We start from the raw sequence: 24,453 nt of genomic DNA, 5'->3' as shown, positions 1-24,453 counted from the left end.
TGAGGGTGCAGAATAATTAAATAAGAGCATAAAGTTTGATAACTGAAAGAATGCTTTCACTGTCTGAATCTATCAAAGGTCCAATTATATCTAACTAGCACCTGCAGCAAAGCAGGGCAATGGAAGCTTCCTGCCATTTGACAGTCCAAAAACCCTGTGCCATATTCCCATGAATATTTTAAATTCGTGAAATAGTTCATGTAGAAGGTAGAACCCTAGTCATGAGGATTTTGTTAATGTATATAAATTACATCTGTAAGTGAAAATCCTTCTTAGTTTTTCTTAGGACCAGTGTGTACTGGCTACAGTCAGTTGCTTATGGATAAAGGGATGCCATGGTGTCTTTGCTTCCAAGAGGTCCACCTGCATTTCATTTCTGCCTTTGGACATTTAAGCATTCAAAAAATGAAAATAAAAGTAAAACACTCTAAATTTTGTGTTGAAAAACAGATTATTTGTATTAAACCTTCTGCTTGAGCTGATGGCTGTGTAGATATTTTCTTTCATTTAGCATGTCAGTGTCGGCAGGCTGGGGAAGTGGGTGTCTTTCTTTGTTCTCCTCCGGAATGTCTTTTCGCTCTTCTACTCAGCAGTCTGTATCAGTAATAAGCAGATTTAAACCATAGCTGGTTAACAGTATTATATGTAAATACTTTTGAGGGACTGCACTATGTCAGCCGTGTCTTTTGATGCTGGAAAAATCCGCAGCAGCCAAACCATTTCCTGAGGTGCTCTTACACCCTGTGAACTGGGCACGTCGACAGCAGCAAGACGGATGCTTTTCAATGGCTTTTATCCTCAGAAGCTTGTATTCGAGATGATTAGATGCTGTGGTTAGCCCTACATTTTGAGTAGTTGAACAGAAGAAGACTGATTAAAAAAAAAATGTCCTATGTAAATATATCTCAGTAAAGTCAAAATCGTTAGGTTATGAGTAAAACTGTAGTATTTTAGGGGCGCTCCTCTGTCTGAAACTTGAGACATGACACCAATGAGAAATGGTAGAATTACTCAGAAATTCTGGGTTTGAGTTTGAAAAATAATTAGGTGAACTCATTATATGATGAAATACTTACCAACAGCTATTCATGGGCTGCATAACACTTACCAAAATGATGTAGAAATTAATAGCTCCATGTATCTGATACCTGAGAAATGGGCAAGGAGTTCTCAGTGGTGTTCAAGCTGAGGGTGGGTTTTTTTGTTTGGTTTATTTTTCCTTGATTTCTTGTTTGAGCTTTTTAAATTAAATGGGGAGCACAAAATATGTATCAAGGAAGCAAAAAACCACAAAAAACAAAAATAAAAAAAAAGACTTGGGGATTTTTCCCATAAGCCTTCCTTTGGTTCCAGGAAAAATAGTAGAACAGCTGATATATGACTTAATTGATAGAAAATTAGGAAAGTGACATAATTAGTGTCAAAGTGAAAAATAAGCTGCTTTTGATTTGTGATTAGATTAGAAATAATAATATTGATGAAATATATTTCTGGAAGGTGTTTAATTTGCTTATGCTTGATCAGGTTTTGAGAAGTTTACATAGCGACCAGCAGTCATATGTTCAATTTCTGTAACAGCATTGATATCCTACATGTTCCCATAACAAAACATATTTCCAAATGGAAATCAGCGTTCAGTAGTTATACTTCTAGCAGGCCTGGGGTTAATGTTAAGCTTGATATCTTCAACAAAATTATAGGCACAAGTTCAGAGTCTTTGACTCCTAAGACAGTTCACTGATTATCCATCCATGAGAATCTCCAGTGTTTCGGGTGAAAGCGCAAATCCAGTCTTTTTACTGGCTGGGGAGTTCTAAGTTGGAAGAGTGAAGCTGTTCTGGCCAAGGCTAGCTGCTCTAGGTACTAAATGTCCAGTCCTGGTGAGAGTCATAAGGAAATCTATTGGGCAGGTGGACAGCAGCCAACACATTTCTCTCTCACAAGGAGACTTACAAAAATTAGAGACAATCCTTTAACAAGAAATTAAGATATTTGATCATTTTGCCATGATGAAGTCAGACAGTGTCTTGACCACAGTATGTAACTAAATGGGCCCTTTGGTCCAGTCTTTGGCTAGGAGGAACCTTGTTTAATATCAGTGTTATGTAATGGATTTGTATTAAAATCACTTCCTATGTTCAGTCCTGTCAAAGTTTTTGGTATGATGCCTAGGGCAGTGCTTATGCTCTGACCTGTAATGATAGGACAGCATCTGGACCACCCCCCCCCCCCCTTTTTTTTTTTTGTGTAGATTCTTTTGATGTAAGCTACAATAGGAAATATTCCTAATTGCAAGTTTGCTATATTTGGACAATGGACTAACAGATAATGGAAGATCCTAAGATCTTTTGCTTCTTTTTGCCCGTATGGCGTTGAGAATTTTTGTTGGGACTTCGTCTTGGGTTTATTTGTATGTCGTTTTATAGAGAGGCTATTGGCTTCCTGGTGAGTTGTTTTTGATAGCAGTACGCCATGAAGCATGCCCGTTTCCTCACCTTCCCCCAGACATCTGTTGTGCCAGCACGTTTCTACAGCTCTGCCCTGAACCAGAGCAAGGAACTGATCTGGCTTTCAAAGCAGCATTGCCAAGTCTATATGATATATGGCCTCTTTCCAAAATGTGAATGAGTTTCAGATGACAACAACAACTGTGGGAAGGTGTGCCCGTATAGGTATTTCCTGTGCAGGACATGAACTCGTTTCATGATCAGACTGAACGCACAGGACCTTCCCTTCCAGAGCATTTCAGATCTCTGCCTTCACATGCTTGGGAGAATTGGTGAGTCTTGGGTAAGGGTACAACTGTCAGGGAATCCATTCACTTCTACAAGAAGAGTCTAGATGATGTTGGGATGACAGCAGTGAGCATGATCCGCCCCATTGTTTTGAGAAAATTTCTTGGAAAATGTTATGCTCACAAAAGTAAATGCTTATAAAATGCCTCGATGCCAAACCCCACTGATGTCACCGGGTACTGCCAGTTCCAAAATTGTGTGTGCAGAAAACAGTTTAATTTTAGATCTTGGAGTGTGTTGGTGGATTCTGACCCTCCCCTCAGTTCCTCAATCAATCTAAATTTCACAGTGAGGATATTACAGAACCAATTACCTTTTTTTGGTCTGACCCCCTTTGTACGGAGCATGGCACAGGCATGGAGTTGGATTTTTTCCTGGTTGTTTTGGTTTTGTTTGTTTTTTAATATACAGCTATTATGGGAATTGATCATAGACACCGTGTAATACTCTTAAGAATGCAGTTCTTAATTTATCAGAATATGCTGGAGGCATTCCTTCAGTTCCTCATCTACTTGATTATGTTTTCACTCATTTTCCAGTGTGGATATTTTCTTTGTAAGAAACATGGGAGTCCTTAGGTGTCCTCCCACACACCTAAAGCTGCGTTTGGCAGACTCAAAACACTTTGACAGCTGGCTTTTTGGGTCAATTAAAAATAATGCTACATTACTAATGATAATTTTCTCTTTCCCATGCCTGGTAAGATCCAGCAATCCTGAGGGAGCTGATGTCTGAATGGTGTGTTCAGTTTTTTGCAGTAGGTTGATAGATACCATCATAAATCAAATTTACTGTGCACTTGATCCACTCCACACTTTGTTAAGTTTAAAAAATATTATTTTCCTACCACTTCTTTTTCTACCACTGACTCTCCTCAGCATGGCTAAAGCTTTGCTCACATGTAGGTCTTTACCAGAAACAGTCTCCTGTAGTCCAAAAACACCTGCTTAGACTTAAAATTAGCCAGGCAGTGCTTGTTTCTGGTATCCACAGCTGCTCTGCTCCTCACTGGAAGGGGTGTAAAAGCAGCAGTTGGAGACCTCTGCTTTCAAGCGCAGATTTTTAGGCTGACTTCAGTCCAAGCAGCAGCCTCTGGCCGTGCTTTTGGCTGCCCAGGTTCACTGGACTGAGTGGTTTAATCTTCTGAGCTGGACAGGGTGAGGCTGAGTGTAAGGACGTGTCACCGAAGCATTGTTCACTCGTGTACAACTCGTGGGGAAAATCCTCTGAGAGAGGAGCTCAAACGCCTTAGATTTTCACTGCTTTGATTCTGTGTTTCTCTGCCTCTGTGTTTGAGGAGGTTAAGGGGAGTAATTATTTTTGGGCATGGTTATTTGATCTTGATATGACATGTGACAGTTAAAGACTCTCTTTGCAGGACTAAGAGAGGTGTTTTGATGCATTCTCAACTCAGGTGTTGGGTTTGGCGTTTCTTTTGTCTTATGAGACCTACCTCAGGTACAGTTGTGTTTTTCCTTCCAGTGACTTTTGGATGGGTGTTAAGGCGTTTATATCATCTGTTGATGAGTAGAGTACTGTGGGCTTAATATCACACAGTGGCTAGGAAGTATTTGTACATTTCATTGCTTTCCTGGGGAGTTCAGCAGTCACTTTTGCTATAATTGCTGGACTTCCTAAGTAATTCTCCTGAGCATGTCTTGAAACTAATTGTGATCAAAGTTGGAAGAGTGAAGAGCTTTGGAAGCTGTGGAGGCACATAGCTGTAAACACTGCATGAAGAAATCCAGTATTTTTCAGCCAAAAAAGATAGCTGTAGGCTATAGGGACTTCTGATATTTGGGGCTTCATAGTGTGTTGGCACTGCAGATGATTGCTGTATCAGTGGGAACTCACATCAACCTCCTGAGCTGGGGAGCCTTGTGTGGCGCCTCAGTGACAGGAAGCTTTTTTTGCAGAAAGCTTGCACCCACCTATCATTTTAATTGAAATTCCCATGTGCTGAAAAGGCTTCCACAAATCTAAGCTGACAAACTAGCTCAGCGATTAGGAGGTATGGATGATGCACCACTTCTTGTTGATATATGCTCCCTTTATAAAAATAATTAGAAATGCTGAAGTAACAGAACAACTGCTTGGGATGCATTTTTGAAGTTCATCATGAACTGATTTTTCTTGTGCCGTCCTCTGAACACGTCTGTGTCAGCACAACTGAACCTTCTTCAGTGATGTAAATGTTAAACTGCTGCAGGTGTCAGAGCACTACTGTAATATTCTGAGGCAGAGTACTGCGACGGCTCAAGACATTTGGGTATAAGCATCAAAATTTAACAGTGTTGTTAGTCACGAAGGGTTCCTTAGTCATTGGATATAGTCTGTGGACATGTAGATTGAACAATCAAAATAAAACTCGGCTTCCCAGTGGCCTCTGGATGTCTGGTGTCTGATCATCTGCTCAAAGCCGTGCTGACTCTGAAGACCGAGTGCTTTGCAGCCTTACATGGCTTTAGTGTTTTACCAGGCTTTCTTCTGTTCTCTCCATCTAGATACTTACCAAGGCTGTGCTTCCCTTCCCTGTAAACGTGAGGGTCCCTGCAGTCTGTCCATAGCTCTGACTGCAGTCAGCTCAGTGGTGTCACGTTTTTCCCTCTTGCATAAACCAGAATGTCGAGGCTCAATTGTTCACTGAAGGTTTAGGATAATGAGCAGGATAAACACCTCTGCTCTAAGCATCCAACTGCTGGAAATACAGATATTGGGCAGATTGATTTTGTGAAACTTGTAATATCAGCTGTTTATTCCACTGCAAGGTGGTCCATTTAAGTTTATAATCACAATTGCTCTATGCACAATTTATTTCAATGAAGATAATTGAATTTAATATCTTGAAATACATATGAATAGAGGTGAATTTCATACCTTGTGCAGTCAGCAAACATTTATACCCTGCATGACAGTAAATTATACGCATCACACTGTTTCCTTCTTTTCCTGGCAAGTTATGAAGGAACAGCTCAAGAAGTGTTGGCAGCTAGCACAGCCTTTTAGGCCTAGATAGCTGGGAATACTCTCTCTGGTTTGTTCAGTTCTTGCCAGGGAAAGGAGTGAAGATTTGGAGCTGTGTCTGATCTGTGCTGATTTAAGTTATCTGGTTTCTGCTGAGGGAGCAGAATCTCCTCGGTGCTGGACATGCTGCAGCCTGGGAGCAGCTCCAGCCTCCAGGACCTGGAAGTCTGAGACTTCAACCTTTGGTCCTCCTCTAAGTATCAAATGTTAACCTCCTGGTGTGCCTGCTTGTGAAAATACCAATTATCTATATTGCCATCGCCATGGAGCCTCAGAACCTGTTGAATTTTGTCTCTAACTAAAGTCAAGCAGAGGTGAAGTGACTAAAGTTTGTTCATATTATTGCCCTCTGCTTAGGGCAGGAGCCCTTAAGTGGCAGGTTCCCTCAACCATGTGCTGTTCTAGTGGTGACAGGTGGGAGTGAGGAAATACACCTTTGTTGCTGTGTTAGAAAATGCTTTAGTTATGTGTGTTGAGGACTCTTATTTCTTATGAATGGGTGTCCTGGTATGGCACAGCTAAAAGAATCACAAGATCCAAGAAACAGGACGCATGGATGATACCCTCTTTGGTATCTCTTGTCTCTTGGAGGCTTCAGGGAACTGGGATGAGATAATAAAATCCTCAAGGTGTTAATACTGCTTTCAGAGGAATTGTTTAGCCTGGTCTGAAAGGGTCCAATTTAAAGGTCTGCTTTGTGGTCCTGGCTATTTAGTCTATAATGTTTACTTTCTCTGCCTCCCAAGGAGGGTGTACAAACCTCAAAAAGTTGTTGTAATTATTGAGGTAGACATTTCTGAACTTCTGAGGTTTATTCCAGGCCTTCCCTAGGGTCGGTCAGCACAGAGGGTGAGGGAAGCAGGATGAGGCTATAAATACAGATGTTAAGGACTGATTTAAGGGATGGACTCTGAGAGAGGTACCTCAGCACATGTTTAAGATACAGATCTGTGGCAGTGGTAGCTGAGGAGAGTGAGCAGCTGTTTTCCAAAAGCATGAACTGCCATTAAGGTTCAGAAGCCTGAGATTTCTCTTTGTTGGAAAAATGTCCTAATGTTTAGCTGGGTGTGGAGCTGTGCTTTGCTTACAGAACTGCATTTAGTGACAGCAAATGCTTAAAGTAGGTTTGAAAACTTAATGTTTCTGGTGTCTCTGCTCTCTCTTCCTTTTTTTTTTTTTTTTTTTTTTTTTAAACTCTTCTACTCCCCCACAAACTCCTGTACTTTCTGTATATGTTAGTGATTCTTTTTCTATAGAATTTTTATGGTAATCTTTTGAAAGTTGCTTGGCAACTACTAATTCTCATTTAGGAGGAGCTTGCCTACAACAATCCTGGGCTTTAAAATGTTCATAACAATCTTAGAAGGGATTTGTGTCCAGAAAGAATGCTGCCTTTCATACCAGGAGGCTTCTGTTCTGGTGAGAAAGGTTCTTCTGTGAGGATTCACATTAGCACTGCTGACCAAGATAGTTCTTGCCAAGACAAAGATGCATTTTCAGCGTTTAAAATGATGGCAGTTGGATCAAAGGAGCCAGTGGGACTCCATGCACCGTACAGGGAGTGCTGGATTTCTGCTCTCTCACTCTTCAGCCCTGTGGGCACACGGAAATGACTGGGATTTGGCCCATGTAGCCATGGCTCCAGCTTTTGTTCAGTGAGAGCTCTGCTGACTGAAGAGATTGTGCCTTGCCTCTGGCTCAGTTCTGAACCATTTCTGCCCTTGTGCTGACTGCGTTCCCATAAAAGAAAGAAGTGCTATTTCCTGCTTGTTTTAATAGTGAAGGATTTAACATTAATTCAGTCTTGACATCAAAAGAGCATAATTTCAGTTTCCTTGGTGGAGGTAGGAGGTGTTGGCACCTCAGTGGTCAGTCTTTCTTTATGTCCCCCCCTGCCTGCAGTTGGTTTGACTTACACCCGAGTTGGCAATGGTGAACTGGGATGTTCCCCTCTTTGGTGGTCCCTGCACAGCACAGCAATGTTGTTTGCCCTCTCTGTGTGCTGGTCAATTGTGTTATCTCATGATTTCTGTCATTCTCAGCTTGCGCTTCCATGACTTGTAGCTGACTCTGTCATATTCCAAACTGGTGTGAAAACTCTTTGGGGCAGCATGAAAACCCCAAGCATTAGTGTGTGTTCAGTAGGTAAATGACAACATGTGGCTTTGCTTGGCACTCCTGGGGTTGTCATGGTCTGTGAAGCTGCACTTCTCACAGGGTGACAGTAAACAATACGGAGGGATTCCAAAGCAGTCTACAGACCGTGGATTTGCTTATACCCACGCCTCTTCCGAAGTTTCCAAGGACATCACGGCTCTGCAGCTGTCATTTGGCAACCTTCAGAGGTGCTGTCTCCACTCCAAAGCAGCCAGCTGTGGGATTTGCCTGTGATCTGTGGCTTTGGTGCCCTTAATTCCCTGGCTGCAGCAGTGTAATCCACAGGACGCACGAGCTCCGGCAGTTCCCGTTCTCCTTGGCTCTGTTGAAAGAATACGTGTAGCTGATGTTGGATAACTGTGATAGCTCTCTCAGAGCAATGCCAACAGCTGTTAAACACCGAGCCCTGCTTTAAAGTACGGGATGTGTTAGGAATGTACCAATGCCTGGATCCCAAAGGAATTTGGGCTCTCATTACCCTTTGAATTTACCTGGACTAGGCATCTACCTGGATATCTTCAAGAATGTGAGCCTTGAGCCCATAGGACATTTTAGTCCTGCAGTGCACGTGGCCTTGGGAACATCATTCACCTTGCAGAAGATCTTCTCTCCTGTAGAATGAATTAAGCCAAATAATGTTTTATTCTTGTAAGAGACTTTTTTTTTTTTCCCCTGAAGGAGAGAGAATTTAAAGCCTTTAGCAGTGCTAAGCATTAGAAGAGTTAGAAGTATCAAAGGAGATAGATAAGGATAGATGATTTCTTTGACAGTTTCGTCTCCCTGCTGTGCTAAGTGACAGCCAACATCTTATTTTAGAGGAAAGCTTCCCATGCTGGAAATGGTGGCACAGAAATTCTTTCCTTTGGCTTCATGCAAATGCAGCTGATCCTGGTGATGCTTCATGCTCATGGCAATTTAAAGTGTTGTGCATCCTAAGATAAATTTCATTCAAGGGCCATCATAACCAAGTGGGGCCAATGGGAAAAGTTAGATTCAGTTTTAGAAGAGCACAGCATAAAGAACTCCTAATGAAATTAATTCTCTGGTCTCATCTGGCTGTGTATCTGGAAAAACTGCTAAATTCAGCATTTAGTCATGGGAGAGTAAATTATTCTAATTTTATTTATTGATTGAAGCAATGTTAGGTTAAACTAATATCATATTAAATTCTTGCGCTGTTCAGCATTGATGTAGCATTTTGCAAAAGCACAAATAAATATGTAGGTGTCTTGTGAAAATCCGAGTGATCAATTTTTAGTCTGTTTTACAGACTTTGCCAAATTAATTAGTGCGGTCATAAAAAATGTTTGCAGAGGCACTTTTCCTTAGGGCTGTCAATGAAGGGACTGAGGCTGTAAGAGGACGCTTACGACATCATGTGTCATTAGATATTTTTCACAGAGAGTGCAGTGTACACAAAGAAAGATTCTGTAAGTACAGAATAAATGCTTTGCACTCGGCAGTTTTTGCTGGTGGACGATTAGAAAAGTCCATGGCTGAGTAGCCTGACTGTGACCCTGAGAGAGAAACTGAGGGTTTTATGGAACAGCTTTTCCCCATGTCAAAAGCTCTCCAGCTGGGCTTGAGTAAAGAAGCATCAATACGTGTTGTCCTAATGAAAGTTTGATGCAAGCTGTTTGGTTTGTGTGCTTGTGTTTGCGACTCGTTTTTTGCGATGATGTAAAGAATCTGGGATGTTAGATGGAGAGAGCAGTTTGGTCACGTTTTTGGAGTGACAGATACATTCTGAAAATTGTGTTTTCATTGTTAAATGGACTTTGCTAAGTGCCAGCATTTCCTTATTTACTTGGATAACCATTTATGAATACATGAAAAATTGGAAAAAAACCCCCAAACACAAAACTGACCAGCAAATCCTGAAACTTGAGGAATTTTTTATGCTTGTACCTTTTCCACTGCAACAGGGAGCAGCAGGGAACTAAAGAGGGCAATGACCAAAGAGTAGGGTGCCAGCATGGGAACAGAATTGCAAACTTTCCTTTGCCAGAGTTCCCCTCTATTCTGCCTGCAGACCGGGTGACTCCTTAAGCACTGAGAATGAGTTTCTTTTGGCTTGACTTGTCAGCTTGAAGTGTGATATCGAATTATTGGACAGCCAATTCAAAGGTGCGATGACACAGTCACGCTGGAGTTAAAACTCAGTACACAGCAAAGGAAGCAAATCACACTGATTGGTGATATTATTAGTAGTAATTTAATAATAAATAAAACATTATCGTTACTATTTTAGTGCTATACTAAAATATTAAATAATATAATATTAATAAAAAGTTTTAATAGTACACATTTATTAAAATAGCATACATTTTTCCTTGGTACATTAGTGATAAATCTGGCTGAGGCTCAATTTGCTGAGGACTTTCTCTTGAATTTAAATAAGACTTGGAGTTGAAACCTCGCTAACTCCCATTTAGTTCCCGTAAAACTCGAAAGGCAGGTTTTCAGTCTGTGATTTAGATCTGCCAGCATGTTGATTTCAAAATTAAAAATAATAAGCAATAATGTTAAAGAAAGAAAAGAGAATAAAATGCAGAAATAAAAGAAAATGATATAAAAGAAATAAAAAGTGGGGTGCAGTTGTCAGAATTGTCTTGACTGGAGCTGTGCTGAGGCTGCTGCCGCCGGAGGCCTGTGGTGAGGAGCAGAAGGGGCTGGCTCTGAAGGAGCCCTGCAGTCCTGGTGTGCTCTGTGCTCCCTCTGGTCCCTGCTTTGCAGTCCAAGCACTGCCTGGAGCAGCTTGGACATGTGCACGCTGAATTTAAACACCTGCCTAATGAGGAGTGCCAGGAGCGGGACTCGCTCAGCTTTAATTGTGAACCTGTTTTGTCTTTTCCTTGATCCATTAGACGGCCTGGCTCACCCAGGAGTGGGCTCATCCAGACAGGCTGGCACAATAAATCCAGTTCTCCATGGATGTGCGACAAGCACTGCATCTCTGCCTGAGCCGCTTTGTAATCACTGCCATCTAATCAGTGCTGCTCTTCTAAGCTGAAAAACAAGGTTTCCTGTTTGCTAAAATATTAGCCATTCCAGTCAGGGATTTTATCTTAACCTACAAGGAACAGATAACAGCATGTGGCAGTTTTTGGTCAAGTAAAAGTGATCACAAAATGTGTTATGTGGTGTGTGATCCCATTCAAGGTGTTTTTAAAGTGGAGGTGCTTAGCTAAACCTTCTCCTTTGCAATGAGCTTCCCCCAAAAGCTCAAATGGCTTTAAACGTTTCAAAGAGAGGACAGAAAGAGGAAAGGTTTATATGCTAATTTCCCAGGAATCACTGTTCTAAGATGTGATTTCTCTGTCTGCTCTGCTTTCCTTCAACAGGATAATTACAGACAGACGTGTTGGATAAACTCTATGTTTAGGAATCATTGAAACACTGTAATGCTATGTTTATGGAAAGCCTGTAAATTAGCTGTGAGCACTGCAGAAATCATCAGTGTGGCTCAGCACAAATGGGGTTCAACACCCACAGACAGGCATCTCTTCGCTGAAAATGACATTTTTGTTTGTCTCAAATGTACTATGGGTCACTTGGGAGCTATGTCTCTCTTCTACTTCTCATTAAAACAACTCGTATAAAGCAGGAGGAATTTAATTTTCTCTTAATTATTTTTAAAAAGCTCAAAAGTGATTTCTGTCACAGCCTTTTAATGACAGAAGAAAATGCCTTCCACAAAACATCAAGGCTCTTTATTCAAGAAAGCATTATGCCAGGAGATTTTTAAAGGAGTCCTTCATAGATCTGGAAATTAGGGATCCACCTTTTTTAAAGTGAAAAGAAAGAGGTTTGCACCCTTTTTGTTCCATGGAAACGGATACTTGCTTTCTTTTAGCAAAAAGTTTTCTATTACTGGGTATTAAACAGCTAAGCACACAGGTACTGCAAGGCTTTAGATTCAAATTCAGAACGTCAGAATTTTCTAATCTGAGATTTGTCATGTATGGAAAACAGGGCATGCCAGATCTGCATAGGTGAAGAGAGAGTGGTAAGTTTTTAGATTTTTGTTTACCACTTTGCAAGGTTGGTAAAGAAGTGAAAAGAAGGAGACAGGTTGTATGTCATTTCATTTAATAAATGAACCATAATATGCTATTTGCTATTGGAGAAACCCTAGAATGTGGCTGGGTTACGTTTGGAAGTTGTCATGACCATAAGGCAGGTCAGGTATTTTGCTGTCATTAAACTCCACTAGTCCCCACCCTCACCACCTCCTGATGACAGTACCTGGATTTTTGTATCAATTTTTCCTCAGCCAGGTTCGAACAGTTGAACGCCTCTGAGACTGTTAATGGTGATGAATGTGATATACTGACGATAAGAAAAAGACCTCTGTGTTTTGGAGAAACATACCCCCAACGTGATAACGACTCTACTGGGATCCTTCCAGTCTAGGAATGAAGAAGTTGTTTAGGTTAAAATGTTATGGGGAAAGCTTATGTAATTTGTCACAGGTACTAAGCTGGGTATTCGCTTTCCTTTCGTTATGAGTGCGGGTTTTGCAGCCATGGATGCTGACCAAGTGTAGAATCATTTGAGATTTTGCATCAGGCCTTTACTATTTTGGGATTTTGCTTATGAAAAACTGCTTGAAATGTTATTCTGGAAATTGACAAAATCTAAAGGGAGGAACATCCCTGCAATCTCTGTATGCTTGATCTGCATGATGTGTTATGAAATTTGCTACTCCTTTCTGTAGTATTTCATCAGCCTGCCTGTGTGCAAGTGTAGTAAAGCTAAGTTAAATTTCTGTGGGTACACAGAGTATTACTGACATGAAAGACAAGCATGAAAGTGCTGTGGAAGAATTGTAGCCTGAAGAGAATTTCAGCCTTCATTAACTTTAAATGGCCTTGGCAAGTCTGAGGTGTAATCCAGAGAGAAACTTGGGAGGCAGGAGGACTGCAGAAAGGGAACTGGGATGTGAAGAGGAATTGTGACCCGGGCTGGAGAGGGAATACACACAGAGCTCAGAACATGACCTGGGTTCTGAACAAAACAAGCAACAAAATGCTTCATCCCTGCTTACCTTCAATACAAGTGTTCAAACCTTTCGTCCAGATTAGTGTCGTTATTCCAGTGCTTAATTTGGCTGATGGGTAAATTAGAGGTTATGTTCTTCTGGTTGTAATGAGCTAGAAATCATTTTTCTTACCCTCTCCTGGAAAACTACTGAAATAGTTTTGGCAGTATGAAACTTGATTAAAATCAAGTCTGATACTTCAGCTTTTAATGACTAAAGTAGTAAATGTCTTTGTTTCTGTAGTGGTTCCACAGTTTCTTCAAATTATTCATAAACTCTTAAATCACCACTACGTATGGAGTGAGTGTGACAGGAGGAATATGTTGTTGCTGTGTATTTACAACCATGTAGGTATTTTGGGTATTGGTGGGGATTTTTACTGTGTATTGTTGAATTATACATGTTATTGTTCGTATTTTTTATATGTGGTAGGTGTATCATGCAACAAACAGAGCCCACAAATTTATTCTAAACCGGGTTTTTGTTACATGGACTCAAAATGTTGGGTGGAGCCTAGGAACGTATAATGGTGTGCCTTGGAAAAGACAGAGTGTCTGTGGGGAACTGAACAGCTTTATGACCTTCTAGAATATAGAACTTGGGTGAGAAACCGGTTATTCCAGAGGTTCTTCTAGTTGCAGTCATTACTTTTAATCCTGTAACTCCAGTCAGTTGGTGTCGCCTACCCAAAACTCTCAGACTAACTGGGTTCCGGTGAGCAGGCTGTTATGCAAGAAGGAAGTATGCTAATCATGCATAATGAACTGTCATGACCTTATGTTTGGAAAGAGTATGCATCTGTTTTGATGGAAATTGCATGTTATTCTCTTGGCTTATTCCCGTAATGTAGTTGTACTCAGGACGTTCAGTTGATTGCACTCATTAATTGGTTCCATCACTAGTATTTGGTTTTAAATGTCCAAGTTTTCGTATTTTTTCTGCGAAGACATATAAGAAAACCCCCAACAGAACAACCAAAACCAAAAGAAAAAACCAAACCAACAAGGCACTTTTGACGCTGGCCTGCACAGCCAAGTGAGAAATACCAAGGGATGGTCAGAGAGCTGTGTTGTCTTCTAGCGTAGCAGCATTACGCGGACTGCCTTTTCAAAATGTGGAGAGATAATGTCATGTCTTTATGCTGGGCAAGAAAACCAAAGATGAAATAATTAATTGATTTGATTTTCCTGATTTTGGCAGGAATTCATCCTAAGTGTTGAAGCTACTGCTTGGTGAGGGTGGCAAGAGGTCTGAGTGTAACCTGTTAAGAAACTGTGGAAATGTTTAAACACTTTGGGAAATTCCCTCATATTCATTCACACAAGGCATGGGCTTCAGCACGTACCTGTGTGCATTTAGCAGTTTTCTGAAAGAAGCCGAAGAGGTGATAAATCTCTCTCAAATTCCCAGATGGTGACGTTAGCAATCGGGCCCAATTTGTATCTCTTCTGCTTGTGTGTTGAAAAGACGAGAACACTTTTAGCATTGTCTTTTCAAATTCCTCTCCTTGTTGTATTGCAATTGATATGGACGAGCTGATGAGAATATCCCTTATGCATCCATTGGATTTCCACAGGCACCGAGGTATGTGCAAGTATCATTGCTCAGCTGAGTGCTCATTTTGATTTGGTAGTCTCATTTTCAAGTAATCATTTGAGTCCTTCTTCATGGAGAGGCAATACTTTTCCATATATGCTAATTTCTGCTATAGCCCCAGGCATCTGTATATTACTTTAATTACGTGATGTTTATATCTGATTCTGTGCTTTGTGTTGAATTTTGCTCATGCGTAGTTTATACAATCTGTTCTCTCTCGGGGGTTTAGGTGAGGTTGTAAGAAATAACAATTTTTCATAGGAAAAACAAATGGGACATTGTAACTGATCACCACGAGCTGTTTGATATTTTCATAGAGAGCAAGAACATGTTAGTATGTCTTGTTTCTATGGAGCGACTGTATAATAATAAATTTAACTCCTTAATGAGGTTGGCTGGGCAAAAAATTACAAGGAAAATGTGCCACTTAATCTTCTGGAGGGGGTTGAAACTGTGTAGAAGACTTTTGGTGTAAATAATTCTACGCCTATAGTGTAAAATTCAGTATGCAGAACATAGTTTATTTTACAGGCCTGAATTTTTTATCAGATGTTAATAGAATTTACAGTTTTTTCAGCTTTTATTTTTATTCCACAATCAGATTGTGTTATCAATTGAGACACTAAGATAATTTAAGTCAAATTATACTGTATTTTAGTTATATCCTGTATTATGGGCTTGAATAACAACACATTCTCATCCACATGTAGTAAAAAAACCTCTTTTAGTAAAAAACCCACTTTTAGACTGGACTTATGATCACTTGAAGGAGATTAGAAACTGTTTCTGTGTGTCTGTGTTTCAGGCATTTCATGAGGTGTGGCATTGTGACATGATTTGTGCTAAACTATTCCATCTATTGTTGGGGATAAGTAAATCTTCCAGGAGGAAAGATCTACAAAGATATACATTATTCTGTCTCACTCTAAAGCTCATTCCTTATTTCAAAGGAAACCTGTTATATCTTGGAAGCTGAGAGCTGTTGAATTGTGGCTTTTGTGAAAATCCCTTTTTACGATCCAGTCATTTTATAAATGCAGTCTGAAGTGACAGACATTCGTGCTGGCTAAGCTACATTGTGGAGAGTAATTGACAATTATTGCTGTAATTGAGTGAGTTAAACTTTTATTGCCCCTCACTAATTTTAAATCATGTTATTCTTAGTATTTGTTTATTAATAAGGGTGATTAACTTTAAGAAACGGACTTTTGTAAATGGCATTCCTCAGCTGTGATTTGTGTCTGGTCACCTGTCATGTTGCATTACTTCTGCTCCGTGCTTTTCTATATTTGCTGAAAAAGAGCACAAGTTCAAATTATAGGAGTTCCTGTTTGTGTTTTCAAATGAAAGTGTTTCATTTGGAATTGGATAAAAATTTAATGTCTAATATTTTTATTGAGAAGCAGTGGTTGTCCAAATTTTTACTAATAATAATCCACAAAGAGTGAAAGGAAATATTTGCTGATATCGGTGAGGGCGTTAATGTCTTTTGCACTGCTCATCTATTTCCAACACGCTGAATGCTTGTCTCTGGTTCTGTGCCAGCTCCGGACAGTGGAACTGGTATAAGATGTGCTGGGCATGGCTGAGCTGTCACCAGAACTGGCTTTTAGAGGCAGTGTTCCAGGTGAAATGTCATCCTGTGGGACACCTGGTAGGGGCCAGTGGGAGCTCACCTGACTCCTGCTCTCTTGTGGCGCTTTCTAACACCTGCCCTTCTTGTCCAGGCCGATAATGGGGGGCTCCTGCCTTTCTAGTGGGTGGAATTCTGCCCCGTGCCTCCACCCTTGTTATCCAGGATCCTTTGAGTAGCTCAGGGATTCTGAATTCCTTGCCAGTGATTTTGCGGTCTGTGCCAGGCAAGCTGAGTGGAGAAGATCCCTGCTGTAGGATGTCATGGTCATTTGTTCTGTGCGTGGTTTGTAGGGATGCTTTTGTTCGGAGTGCCCTGCTCCTGACCTGATCTTTAGCAACCCCATTTACTCCCACGGTGAGGCAGGATCAGAAGGGAGCTTTCCTCTACGTTTCTGCTTCCTTCTCCGAGGTTTCTAATGGACCGACAGACTGTTGCCATGCAGCAGCAAATGTCCATCCATCAGCAGGGATGGCAGGTCTCATGGGGTTATCCGGGTATCCATCTCCTGAAGGGCTTCATGTGGGCCAGCAGTTCAACTTTCCTTGGGATGGAGCACGTCAAGCAATATGGCAAAGATTTTGTATCCCGATTTTCTTTCCTTTCCCGGTTTTCAATGCATACTGTGCAGAAAGACTGCCTTACTTACTGTGGATTTGAAAAATCAACACTTCTCTCCCTAATATGAGCTGCATCTGCCCTTGAACACAGAACAATCCCTGCTTGCTCCAGAAGACTGTCTTCCTTGCAGAAAAGGTGGAGATTTGGTACAGCTTAATTATATGGGGTTTTTAAATGATCCGTTAATGCAACATGAAGTATTATTATCTGACAAACTTGAAATCACATTGCTTGTATACAGAGAATTAGGAGTCATTGAGAGGAGGGTCAGAACTGCCTAGTGAGAGCTGAGCAGTGAAGTCTTCCCCTGTTCTTCCACATTTCCCCGGTATTTCAGGAGTTCTCGTGGGACATACCGCAATATAGTGCAAGGAATCAGGTCATAGCTTTTATCTTTTCCTTTCTGGTAGGGCATCACAGTAAGTCGTTGTGAAGATCAATCCTAAATTGCTTAATGACACGTTGAACCGTAGTGAAATACTACCCCTGCTGTGAACATCAGGTGTCGGATGGAAATGTCTGGGACGCTGCTTTCAGGCCAGTAATTTTCAGGCTGGATTTTGGACACCAGAAGGTCCACAGGTTATTTCTAAAGGACCAGCAAAAGAAAGGCAGCCTTTGTACTTCGAAAACTTAACTTTACTGTTCCAGGGTATGGCACTGGGAGGCACAGAGGCAAAAGGAGAGGGAACAGTTTCAGGGGAAGCACGTTCCCTCGTGCCCCTCTCACTGAAATCTGAACTGCAACTTCCCGAACAAGCTTTGTTACATAAAGGCCCCGAAATGCAACAAATACTCATCTTTTATGTGTGGAACTGAAAGCTTTGAACAACTTGTAGGAACAGGTGTTTTGTTTGTTAGTCATCCCACACAAAAGATTTTTTTTTCCAAAGGAGCCCAAAGGGTTGGCATCTAAATCCCTTTGTTCTGTTAATGAAAGTGAACAAGAACTCCCACTTTGTGTTTGTAGAGAAACTATTTCAGTTAACTGAGCATGAAACTTTTCTGAGGACACACTGAGTTGCGAAAATAAAACGGGCGTGGATGAACTCTCACATTTGTGCAGATGCTCCCTTCTGCTTTAGCAAATCCACCCCTGAAGACTTTTCAGCACCGTGGGCTCCCATGGAACTTCGATGTGATGGCATTTGCAATTTAATTGCACTGTGGATACTCGAAAAAAATCTAACATTTGTAGCATATACCAAGATTAGCTACAAATCTCTTGTTTCATACCTAGGTTAGAAAAACTCAAAAAGTATAATTTGGTATTTTCGTAGGAATCCATGGAAGTAATTTACTTTTTGGTGTTGCACCTATCCAGGAAAATGCTGCATGCTTTGTGTTGTCAAATGCAACTCATAAAAATTTCTGGCCTTAAAACCATCAACCCATATAATAAGTTCCGTTACTTATTTGTGTTCAGTACAAGGATTATGATTCCTTCCTCGAAGATACTGTGCAGGTTAGGGAAGATGTCTTCAGTCCACTTCACATTGAACAAACATGTTTTTTTTTATAGCTGGAAATGAGATGCTCAGTTTGCTGTAGCACTGCAGCATTTACAGTGTGTGATATGACTGTTAAATCTATAATAATTTCTAGAAAGAATTACCATGCCTTGTAAGGAGATAAATAGTATTTTGAACACTTATTCTTGATGTTATGTTTTCCCTCTGATATTTACTATAAATCAGAGCCATGCTTAAAGACATTTTGCCTCTGCATAACTAAGGAAAAGTAACAAGCTAAGCTATTTCACAGTAGAAATAGTTTTACTGCCCATGTAAAGTCTCAGTAATTTGAATATATGTTGGTAAAGCTTTTCTGCCTGGAGTATTATTTGCTTATGGGAATAATGCTTGGGAAATCTCTTGATGTGTGATATTCTTGCAACTAAATAAGTTGGTGCATCCTTAAACAGAATGCCGAAAAGAAGATGTAGATTTAAGTCAAATGTGTGGAACAGTGTGGGTAGAGTCAGAAAAAGTGGAGGCACTGGAGTTTTTTGTCTGCACATTTCTGTTGCATTACCTCACCCTCCATCACAGAATGCAGGGAATGCGTATGTCCTTATCTGGATTGCACAGTGATGGGGGAAACTGTTGGATCTGCCTGCGGCTGAATTCCACAGCCTTCCTGAGTTCCTTCTGGTGTGGATGCAGTAGCTCTGAGCACGGGAGCCCTTGCAACTGCTTTAACACAAATGTGCTTTGTTTTGTGATTGTTCAGAGGCTCTGCAGTGAGTACCAGTGAAATACTGTTCATTGTGGGTGTGTTTTGTGCCACCTTCTTATCAGCAGGATTAATTCCAGGATAAGCAGTTAGTCACGCTCTCCTCTTGAGCTGGGGTGATGTGTAAGTACGGATTTAGATCACATATCAGAAATTTTGTAACTGAACTCGCTTCTGACCTGCTGCTCTTACCTGTACAGTGGAAAAGGAAATTCATTTCTCGATTGATAGGCTGATCCCTTACTCTGAGAAAGCGTGTCATGCCTATTAGCATAACACAAGAGCAGCCGCAGTTTTGCCCCGAGGCCGAAGATGGTGCCTGAAGAGGAGAATTTAAAGGATAAGCATAAATGGAATTTCCCCTGAGTACAGTCCCTTCTTCAGATCTGCTGATTGTACCTCGGCTCGGAGTGAGCATTGTGAAACACTTCCTCTGAGAAGAATGTAAAAGCAGTACATGTGCTTTGGGTTTTGTCCCTTTCCTTTCCCAAGGCAGGTGAGTCAGGCTTGCGCCTCTTCTTGTTTAGCACCCAGACTACCTGGGGAGCCAAAACGCCTCACTTCTTGACGAGATCAAGACTCTCCAATCTCTTATCTTCCTCTGATGCTTAAATTTATCCTTCAAATCTCTGTTGCCATGGAAAGCTGCTTGGAATGGCTCCCTTGAACTCTGCTCAGCCTTCCTCATAGAAAATTCCCTTCCCATCTGTCTGTTTGCCCTCTCCAGCTTGTCTCTGGCTGTGGGGTTTCTCTCTCTGGTCCAGTGCCACCTCGTTCACAGAGGTGCTGGTCCAAGACTTCAGGCTCAGCAAGGAAAAGCACATAGTTACGAGCACGCGGTCGAAAATTAAATTTGCTTTGTATTTCTTTTATTTGCCTAATGTTTTATACTCACCATTTGGTGAAGGGGGGTGGAGGAGGAGGTTGTTTGTTACCTTGCTTTTTACTTGCTAAGCGGAGATGTATGGAAATGACTTAGTTAATGGTTTTCTGGCTTCTCATCCTCGACACAAGTGAGAAGTGTTTTAGCATTCAGTCGAGGCCAAATGTTTTCAGATAAGGAGATGATGTCTTAAGGCGTTTTTATTGATATTCAGTTATGCTTATCTCTCTGTATAGTGTATGACATTTATGCACACGTGCAATACATACTATAAGTAAACAGCCTATTTGGCTTAATTCGGCTCCTATTAAATTGTCGGAAGGATTAAATTGTCACTGATTTTGGATTTAATGCTGAATTCTTGGCCATAGTACATTTAAGTGTTACTGTGGGTATGTAAGGTTTTGATTCTGTTTACAGGATTAATAAAATTGAATGGTGTTATTTTAAGAGCCCCTAATGGGTAAAGCTGTAAATTTTTGTAAATTTTGTTGATGTGTGAGCTGTTAGTGGTTTGATATTGCAGGATTTTCTTGTGCAATACATGTACTAGATAAGAGATCTGAACAGAGAATTATACTTATCCTCAACCACCCTAAATCCTTGTTCTAAGCAACTTTTCCTATAGATTGGGGTATACAATACATACAAAAATGACACCGTAAAGTCATAGAATTATGCAAAATGCTTAGTGTGTGCCTACTAAATACCTGGAATGAAAATTTGTTCTAGGGAGGAATTAATGCATAGCATTGATTCTTGAAAGTTTCCATAAGCCTTTCAGACAACTTGTAATTTTGATTGCACAGCAATAGTAATATAAACACATCAAATTTTACTTCGCTAAATATTACCACTACATACTTTAATTCAGCAGATACCCAAGAAGATGTCAAATAAATTGGATTCTAGCATATTCTGTGGATGGGTTACAGTAACTCCTGCGCATGTTTAAACTTATGGCTGTGGAAGAGTAAGTCAGTATGGGTGGCTGATTCTGGAAAGAAAATTAGGCTGGTGCTGTAAAAAGCTGTTAATCAGACAACATGTGGCCACTGTGCTTTTTAAAGACTGATGATATAATCCTTTGGGGCAGTAAAGTGTGTAAGTCTTAAACTTTACAATAAAATTTTATTTACTGAAAATCTAATTTTCACTTTAAAGAGAAAGCGAAAGCACTGTTTTTTCACTTCTTCCTTTTTGGAGTTGCTTGGAAATTTTAGAATCTTCCTTTGTGTCCGAGATCCATCTGACTGTACCAAAACCTGGCTATCTGGGATTCATTTTGAAACTGGTTAAACTCCATGTACAAAGTTGATTTCAGGAAGCATAGCCATTATCAGCAGGATTGTTTTCAAGATTTGTAATTAGACCTAGAATTTAACTCACTGTAACCTAAATGCTTTGCCTTTGTATCCGTTCAAGTTCCCCAAAATGCCCATGGATCAAGAGAAGCTCACCCCTGATGGCATTATGGGAGCGGATTCAAAGTGAACGAGCTAATTGGTTTGATAGATATTTCTCCAAAGTGACAGAGTGCAGCTGGAGGAAGGTGAGGTGTTCCCCACAGCCCAGTATGTTGTTTTGGTTGTCTCAATACTAATATGAAACAAAAGGAACATTGGTGAATGAAGCCCCAGCGGAAGGTGGGAGGGAGTGGGGATGGACAGTCTGCATACAAAGATTTTTATTTATTTTCCAGAGATCTGGCTGGCTTATTTGGTTGGCGTCCTTCATACATCCGATATCTTTATGGTATTTTATTTCAAGAGGTGAATCACATGACTTCCAAGGAACTACCAGTACTAGGAGAGGAAAGTTACCTACACTTCTCCTTTCCTAAAATGCCTGTGTGTATCCCTGCTGGATTTCCTGAGTCTGGGCCTTTCAATGGGCTAATTCACAAGCTCACTGATACTCTCTAAATGCTTTTTGTTTCTGATACCTGGTGAATAACCTTCTATGAGGCTGAAAAATGTTGGTTTTTTTTTTTTTGGTTTCCAGAACTGCACCCAGGCTTTCTACCTTCCAACAAGTGCATTTTGAGAGCTTTGCAGTAAAATCATGGTTTGAGGTTGGGTTGCATCATTTAATTGTTTCTTTTTCTCTGCCAAATAGGTAACCTGTATAGAAAAGTCACTGTGTTCTAAACTGTCTCATGTTGCCCTGCAGAGAGCTGGAACAGGACCCCATTTTCTTCCCAAATGCTGTCAACCAAAACGTTGTTTTGGTGTCTCTGATGTGAGTTGTTGGCAGATGAACGTTCCCACACAGCAGAAAGCCAGCTACTGTCACCAATAGTACTGGAGTAACTTCACAGCAGTTGCCTTTCCTGTCTTTGGAAAGTCTTTAATTTTCCTGATTGCTCTCCTGTCATTCATGACAACTGCTCGAAGAGGTTTCGCTGAAAGGACAGACTCTCCCTGTGAAGAGCTCTCCATGTGAACTCAGGTGTTCCTTGAGGTGAAAGATGTGCTCTGTGGCTCATTAAAGTCATTTTCCTATGGAAAATGAGGTCTCCTTGGGCTCTTCAAGAGACTATTTACTTACATCAGTTTAGTGAGGACTAATTACATGAATAAAGCAGAAGGAGGCTGCTTATACAAACCATGAAAAAAATTGAAATTTAAAAAGTGGCAAAGCATTTATCTGCAGTCATGGCAAGGGGCATAAGGGAAATGATACTCAGCTGTAGTCTGTACTCCTTGCTACCCCATATATTAGGTCAAACACATTTTTCAATATTTGTTTTCTGGGTGAAGTACTGACAGGAAATGAAACTTGCCTACAAATCCCGTAGAGGTAAAATATTTTAGGATAATGCTGATTGCACTGGTGTACAGAACCACATGACCCAGCGTGGGTTAAAGAGTCAGTGATTTATATTCAAGAAGTATTTGAACATACAAAACAAGTAATTTTTTTTTTGAAAATACTTTTTATTCTCCCTTTTATTCTTTGAGGCATCAGTACTCTGCTCCTTATGCTGGGATTCTTTTTGACCCCAAAAGCTACACAATAACTGTTACTCATCCAAAAAGCAAAGCAGCTCCATATTGCTGTTTTGTGAACCTGCAGTTTTGGCCTTCCTCATTGAAATATTCACAACATAAAACATTTCTGTTACTGCGGAAACGAAAGTCTGTCCAGAAAGGAGGCATCTTGTTAATGAACTTTCCATCAAATGACCCCCCCAAAATCCCTGCTGATTCATGTGACTCTTCTCAGGATTTTACTGCCTGGTCACAGGCTTGTTGGCTCATTTCAGCCCCTGAAAGCTTTTTTCACCTGTCTGTTCTGGTTGATCAGGGGCTCACACTGAGCCACCACAATTTCCATTGTTTGAACAGTCTGTGAAAGAAAACCCAGATGTGTTGAAAACGCCGATGGTGAGTGAGCTCCAGCCCAGGAATGGCTCATGAGCTCTGTGCAAAACTAGTCATCTTCCATAATTAGGTTATTTCACTGTAATCACATATTGGTTACTTTCACTAGACCTGACACTCTGTTGTTTGGAAATGTAAAGGATCAAACCCAGGTGACTCTGCAATGATCTCTAGAAACCCTGTTCTCATTCCTTTCTCTTTGTTTATTTGCTATTCTGGAACCAAATCATAACAATAGAAAAAAAAAATAAGTGAGAAACTTCAGCTCTTGTAACAGGCCTAGATAAGCCAGGTCGGTAGTATAACATTAAATGGATATATTAAAAAGGAAAAAAACCCCACAAAACCTGTTATCTAGCAAAATTCTTGGGATGAAGCAATGACCTAAAAATACAGAAGTCTTTGCGAAATGAATTCTGCAGACTCCCTCTGGAAATGGGAAAGAACATGCTTGATTAAGCCAGTGCTAACCTTTTGAAATCATGTTTCTCTGATATTTATTCCGTGAAATAATAAAAGGGGACATGTCAGATGTTGGAAAGCCATAATGTACTCCTTTTCTTTCTACTGCCCTTTTCTAACTTCAATGTTCTTCTCCTAGAGCAAACTTTTAAAATAAAAAGTAAGGCCTCGGTTTGTCCTTTTAGTTGACCTTTACACGTTTTGTGGCCGTGCATTTGCCTAAGTTAAATTACAGAGTAAAAAAATTTCCACCTGTTTTCTGGCTCTGGTTTCACCATGTGTGAGGCCAGAGCGGTGACAGGTCCTTGGGAAGCAAGTATTTTCTGCTTTTTGTAAGATCGAGTAAATTATTTCCACCCTCACATGTTGCTGTGCTTTGTATGAAAGTAGAAATTTTTGTATCATCTCCCTGAAATTGCTCCCATGGTGATAATGGAGGAGTTTTCTCCCTGGGCACCTCAGTGAACTGTTTGTGTTGGGAATTGTGTGTTCTATCTCTTAATGAATAGAGGCGGAATTTAATAACTTACGAATTCAAAAATATGCAGGGTGTCTTGGAGGAAAGGTTTTCCTTTCAGATCTTCCACTTCAGTGCTTGCATTTACTGAAAGTTTGGC

The 24,453-nt window shown here is 40.6% G+C and overlaps 1 protein-coding gene across 1 annotated transcript in view; it reads left to right on the top strand.

Moving 5' to 3' along the window:
- The window catches only part of GRIN2A (glutamate ionotropic receptor NMDA type subunit 2A), a 157,603-nt gene that overhangs the window by 65,012 nt on the left and 68,138 nt on the right, over window positions 1-24,453 (top strand). The gene's annotated exons all lie outside the window — the stretch shown is intronic.

The sequence above is a fragment of the Chamaea fasciata genome, unplaced genomic scaffold (genome assembly GCF_029207755.1).
Source record: "Chamaea fasciata isolate MVZ Bird 193981 ecotype frontalis unplaced genomic scaffold, bChaFas1.0.hap1 SCAF_16, whole genome shotgun sequence".
In the NCBI taxonomy this organism is placed as follows: Eukaryota; Metazoa; Chordata; class Aves; order Passeriformes; family Sylviidae; genus Chamaea; species Chamaea fasciata.
This window is presented reverse-complemented; position numbering and strand designations above follow the sequence as displayed.